This window comes from Vulpes lagopus, chromosome 3, assembly GCF_018345385.1.
Source record: "Vulpes lagopus strain Blue_001 chromosome 3, ASM1834538v1, whole genome shotgun sequence".
NCBI lineage: Eukaryota > Metazoa > Chordata > Mammalia > Carnivora > Canidae > Vulpes > Vulpes lagopus.
In genome coordinates, this window is record NC_054826.1 from 110,364,776 (window position 1) to 110,371,634 (window position 6,859).

General features: G+C 37.4%; 1 pseudogene; it reads left to right on the forward strand.

Moving 5' to 3' along the window:
- The first annotated feature begins 5,350 nt into the window (after positions 1–5,350).
- Positions 5,351–6,526, forward strand: LOC121487082 (annotated as a pseudogene).
- Positions 6,527–6,859: the final 333 nt, after the last annotated feature.

Here is a 6,859-nt window from a genome sequence, read left to right on the forward strand (position 1 = left end):
TGCTTATGGCTACTTTTGCTTTCTGTCCTGGCATTTTATATGTCCTGAATTTGAGGCTGGCTTTATAAACACAATGACCATAGCATGACTTGCATCTGTTGTTGCTGTCATTTGGCCTTTTTGCATTTAGAAGTAAAATTAATCAATTTCATACCACAAAATATTTTGTACTTAGTCCAGGAAAATCCCCTGGTTGACCAGAGAGGTTATTCTATTTTGGAAGCAACATGAAATCTCTGAAAGCATCATGAAGCTCTCTGACAGTTTTCTAATAGAGTGTACATTGGAGACAAGTAGGATAAATCCCTTTTCAGAAAAAAAAAATCCAGTTTTTAGATATTCATAGCCACATTTTCTATTCACACTTTGCCTTTCAGCTGCTTGGGTGAAATCATCACATTCACATTCACAGATGTACTTGTCCCAACAGATCCTGGAGTCCTGTTTGCTAATTACGCTTCTGAGTTGCGGTGTTTATACTTCTATTTTTATCTTTGCTTTTACACTTCAGTGAACCACTCTTTAGTCATTAATCTATTTTTGATCATCAGAACTGCAACAAAACATAATAGTAACAACAAAAATGCAAATTTTACACACATAAACAATAATATGCAAATGATACAGCTAAAATAAACTATATTCTAGTAACTGAATTTTTTTTTCTAGTAACTGAATTTTAACTACTCTTTGTTAAGAGTCCGACCATTTTGAGCTATCTGCACTCTTGCACCATTATTAGGAACTTAATGGTCCTTGATAATATTTCTTCCTTTTCAAATTTATAATATTCGGAAGCACCTATTCTCCCATTGCTTATGTCACAGAAACTGCCAAATAACTTGGAGATCATTTGTTTTACAGACAAATTGGTTGCATTTTAGAAATACTGACCCAAAAGATAAAGCTGGAACTCTTTGACATGGTATATAAGCCATCCTATGATCTAACTGTGTGAGTGTGCAAGTGTGTAGGTGTAGTATAACAATGACAATAACAACATTTTCTATTTACTGAAGCCTTAAACGACATCAAGTAATCGGTGCTAATCTAAGCATTTCAAGTGGATTCTCTTATTTCAAACTCACAATAACCCTAGGAGCTAGGTACTAGTGTTGTTATTATACATTTACAGAGAGGGAATTATAAATATTATAGATGTACTCGTTCACAATCACAGGAGACTGAGCAGGAATCTGATCCCAGGTTGGTCTGACTCTTAATAATCACGTTGTTTGGCATCCCTTCTTATGACTTCTCCTTTCTGCACTCTCTCACAAACATACACAGCCTCTATATGTCCCAACCACACCACACTCCTTTCCATTCCTCAGTGGTCTTCCATCTGTGTCTGTGCATATTTTGCTCCCTCTGTCTGGGATGTTCTTTTCTGTTTCTTGCCTTGTAACCTTGGTGAACTCTCACTCAACCGTCAGCACCCCATTCAAGAGTCTTCTTTGTAAAGTCTTACATTCCACCCACATTGTAGGATTTTTACCTTGTCTATAACAGCCTACATTTTATTTCTTTCTGTTCTCCAGATAAAGACACAAAAATGTCTAGAGTGACAGCTGAGTTATTAAGAATTACAATATGACAGAACATAATTTACTACATTGTATCTGATTGTTCCCTGGTCTATCATTAGTCGACTCCACTTATTGACTTATGTCTCAATGAATAGGCAATTCCTTACCTTAAAAGTGTTATTCTCAGGTGGTCAGAGAACAGAATTAATTCTCATTGTGTCTGTAATAGTAACTAGTTAACTTCATGAGGCACAGAAAATGTATTCTCTGTTTTACCCTCTCCAATTTACTCTCAGAGTGAGACCCATGATAATAGGTAAAGTTTCTAAAATGACTATCTCTGGTAGATGGTATTACTGTATGGATATTTAGAAAATATAGTTCTGTCAAGGTGGCAAGAACGTATCTCCAGGTCTGCTAGTAATTAAGAAAGCTGTAAGTTAATCAGTTATATTCTTTCTGAAGAGAAATTAGAAGGTAGTGGCTTGGAGTAATGGTCCCTAAACTCGTTTGAATACTTACTTTGGCAGTATACATTTTGGGCCTACACCTCCACAAATGTATTTACTTATAGTTTATGTCTACATATAATTGTATGGCATTCAGTATATTATAAAACATTCATGACATGGAAACTAAAAGAAAAAAAAGAAACTAAAAGAAACAAAGTAAGGAATAAATATAATCAGAAGTTCCATTATTTTCTTTCCTTATCCAATGGATTATCTGGTATACCTGCTGGGATATATTTGTACTACTACTGAAGATCAATAGTCTGCAAATCATTTACTGGACAAGTACTACTAGCCCACCTGAATCCAGATGTTGGGCTCACCCCAGTGATCCCCAGTACCTGGATGGCCTCTGTGGACTCAGGATGCACATCCACTTCTATATACCCAAAGATTCCAATAGCAGGCCCACATATGGGTACCACCAGGTGGCCCACCCAGAATCTCTGGATAGGCTGACCAGTGAAAGGTTTTGCCTGTTGAAGCTAGTGTGTAAAGAGTGGAAAAAGTGCCTACTTCCTTAATTGTGCAGATACCAAGCAAGACCACAAGGATCATGAAAAATCAAGGAAACACGACATCACCAAAAGAAACTAATAAAACTCCAATAACTGACCCTAAAGAAATGGAGGCCTGTGAACTGTCTGACAAAGAATTCAGAATAATCCTTTTAAAGATATTCTGTGAAATGCAAGAAAACACAGATAAACAACTAAATATAGTTAGGGAAACTACACATAAACAAAATGAGAAGCTCAGCAAGAAAAGAAAACATTAAAAAACAAACACAGAAATCCTAGAGTTGACGAATACAATAACTAAAACGAAGAGATCAATAGAGCTCAACAGCAGACTTGACCAAAGAATTCATGAGCTAGAAGGCCGATTATTTGAAATCACACAGTCAGAGGAGTAAAACGACAAAAAGAATGAGAGTAAAGAAAGCCGACATGAATTCTGTGATACCATTCAAAGAAACCATGTATTACTGGATTACCAGAAGGAGATGAGTGGGGAAAAGAGGTAGAAGACTTATTTAAATAAATAATGGATGTGGGCAACCCTGGTGGACCAGCAGTTTAGCTGGGGATCGAGTCCCACATTGGGTTCCCTGCATGGAGCCTGCTTCTCCCTCTGCCTGTGTCTCTACCTCTTTCTCTCTGTTTCTCTCATGAATAAATAAATAAAATCTTTTAAAAAATGGATGTGAACTTCCCAAATCTGGAGAGTGATTTGGACATCAAAACTTGTAAGTTCATAAGTCACCCTAAAATTTCAGCCCAAAATGATCTTCTCTAAGACACTTTAAAATAAAACTATCTAAAAATCAAAGAAAATGAGAATTGAATTTTTAAAGCAGCAAGATTAAGAAAAATTCTCACATATATGGGAACCCCCATAAGGCTATAGAAAATTTTTCAGCAGACGGACATCTGGCTGGCTCAGCTGTTGAATGTCTGCCTTCGGCTCAAGGCATGATCCTAGGGTCCTGGGATCGAGTTCCACATCAGGCTCCCTGCATGGAGCCTGCTTCTCCCTCTGCCTATGTCTCTGCCCCCTCTCTCTCTGTGTCTTTCATGAATAAATAAATAAAATCTTTTAAAAATAAAAAAATAAAGAAAAATTTTCAGCAGAGACCTTGCAGGACAGGAGAGAGTGGAATGATATATTCGGATTGCTGAAAGAAAAAAAAAACTATCAACCAAGAATAATTTACCTGGCGAAGTTATTTTGAGAAATGAAGGAGAGACAAAGCTTTTTCCAAACAAACAGAAGCTGAGGGAGATCTGCCTTACAAGACATGCTGAAAGGAATTCTTGAAGCAGAATGAAAGGACACTAATTAGCAACATGAAAATATATGCAAATATAAAACACACTGGTAAATGTATGTAGTATATAGTATATAGTCAAATTCAGAATACTAATACTATAACATGGTTGTGTGTTAATCACTTAATTATAGTATAAAGGTTTAAAGAATAAAATTACTAAAAGTAATTATTGCTACAATAATATGTTAGTGGATTTACAATATAAATGAGATAAATTGTGATATCAAAAACATAAAATATGAGAGAGGAGTAAGAGTTGAATTTTTGTGTATGATCAAAGTTAAGTTACCATGTTAAAATAGACTGTTAAGTCTATGAGACATTTGATACAATTCTCACGATAACCACAAAACAAAGACCGATGGTAGGCACACAAAAGATAAAGAGAAGAAGACCTATGGAAAATCATCATCTCACAAAAAAAGACAACAAAAGAGGAAGAAAGAAACAAATGAACTACAAAACAACGAGAAGACATAAGACAGCATTAATAAGTACTTACCTATCAATAATTACTTCAAATGTCAATACACTAAATTCTCCAACCAAAAGGCATAGAGTGACTGAATGGGTTAAAAAAACACAACCCCCCCAAAACCCCCCCACACACACAACCCAACTATATGTTGCCTACAAGAGACTCACTTCAGCCTTAAGGACATATATAGTCTCAAAGTGAAGAGGTAGAAAAATATTTCATGCAAATAGAAACCAAAAGAGAGTGGGAGTAGCCATACTTGCATCAGCAAAATAGACTTTAAGTCAGAAATTGTAACAAGAGACAAAAAAAGGTCATTACATAACGATAAAGGGGTTAATTTGTCAAGAGTATAACAACTGTGAATATATATGCACTCAATATCAGAGCAACTAAACGTGTTAAGCAAATACTAACAGATCGGAAGGGAGAAATAACACTACAATAATAGTAGGGACATCAGTAGCTCACAAAAATGGACAGATTATCTAGGGAGAAAATCAATTAAGAAACATTTGACTTGAACTATACCTTAGCCCAAATACATTCCACCCTACAGAATACACATTTGTCTGAAGCACACACAGAGCATTCTCTAGAATAGATATGTTAGGTCACAGAACAATTTTTAGCAAATGTAAGATGATTGAAATCATACCAGATGTCTTTTCTGACCACAATGGTATGAGAACTAGAAGTCAAGTACAAGAAGAAAACTGGAAAATTCACAAATGTGTGGAAATTAAACAACATACTCGTGAACAACCACTGAGTCAAAGAAAATATCAAAGGGGAAATAAAAAAATATCTCAATACAAAGGAAAATGGAAACACAACACACCAAACTTATGGGATGCAGCAAAAGCGATTCTAAGAGGAAAGTTTAAAGCAATAAATGCCTTCATGGAGAAAAAGGAGAGCATGCTTCCTAGAGCAAAAGAATCCAGCCAGTGTCTCTTGCAAAGGAGATGGTCACTTCTTGGGATAGCTTCCAGCTATGGAAAATGAGTATCCTCAAGGGACCCCGGAATCCAACCATAGCATGTACTCTACTTTGATGAAGTCTCATGACAGCTATGACATGATTCCCAAAAGCTCCGATTTGTTTATATTTAATATTTCTCTGTAGGTGAAGAAAGCTTTTTTTTTTCTTTCCCTCTTTGGCAACTAATGGTATCTGAGCTGTGCCTTTGTGGGAAAGTAAGAAGCAAGGTTTTGTGGGCATGCTGGCCATCAAGAATTTTTCACCAATCTCCTGCACAACTACTAATCAACCAGGAGGTATACCTAGTGGAGGGAAGTATACCTACATGACTTCTTTAATCCCCTGTCTGCATTGCTTCTAATGCCAGCTTGTATGATGCTGTCTCTTCATTAATTCAAAATAAGATCCATAGGCTGCCAGTAATTGACCTGGAACCAGGCAACACCTTATATATCCTCACTTATAAACACATTCTCAAGTTCTTCAAATTGTTTGTTCACTGAGTTTCCCAAGCCAGAGTTCACATCTAAGTCTCAGGAAGACCTGCAGATTAGAACCTAGGCCAACACTGTTATGGGCCACACTACCACCTCTGTCTACATGGCTCTGGACATTTTGTACAGCACTGATGCTCAACCCTGCCAGTGGTAGATGAGAAAGAGCGTGTGCTGGACATCCACTCCAAGTTTTATGTTATTGACTTGGCAGCAGCAAAGACCTACAATAACCTAGATATGTCAGTGACCAAAGCTCTACAATGTGGATCACATTGCTTTCAATGTGTCCTTGAGGTGCCAGGATAATTCAGTCAGTTAAGCATCTGACTCTTGGTTTCAGCTCAGATCATGATCTCAGGGTTGTGAGATTGAGCCCTGCAACAGGCTCCTTGCTGAATTGGAATCTGCTGGAGATTCTTTCCCCTTTTCCTCTCTCTTCTCTGCTCCTACTGCCACTCACGTGTATGTGCACTCTCTCTCTAAAATAAATAGATAAATAAAATCTTTAAATATGTCCTCAATGCTATTTCATGAGACTCTGGAGACCATCTCTGGTGGAGAAGAGGTTAATTCGTGGAAACAGATTTGCCTGTGTGTAGTGGTGGATAAGAATGATGCAGTCAAGGAAATTGTATCACTAACTGACATCCTTCAGGCCTTGGTGCTCACAGGCAAAGACAAAAACTCCTAAAGTGGGGAAAGAGGTCAGACAGCAACAGGGGATAAGCCTGACTCACTATCCACCCTGGGAATCACAGATGAAATCTTGAGAGAACTGTTACTATTCCCTGCTCAGGAGACCCCAACTCTTCTACCTGGAAGCTGGGGAAGGTAAGGGAAGAAGAAAGAGAATGGATTTTAAGGGGTCCTTATCCTCATAACACTCTTGAGAAAAACTTTCAGCCTAACTCAGCGTAGTCCCTATCCTCCCAGACATAGTCCCTTTTCTGAGCAAACTACGGGTTCCGTGACCCTGAGAAAAATTCTGATTTCTAAGGTGATTCTCAAATTTCACCCAGCCCTG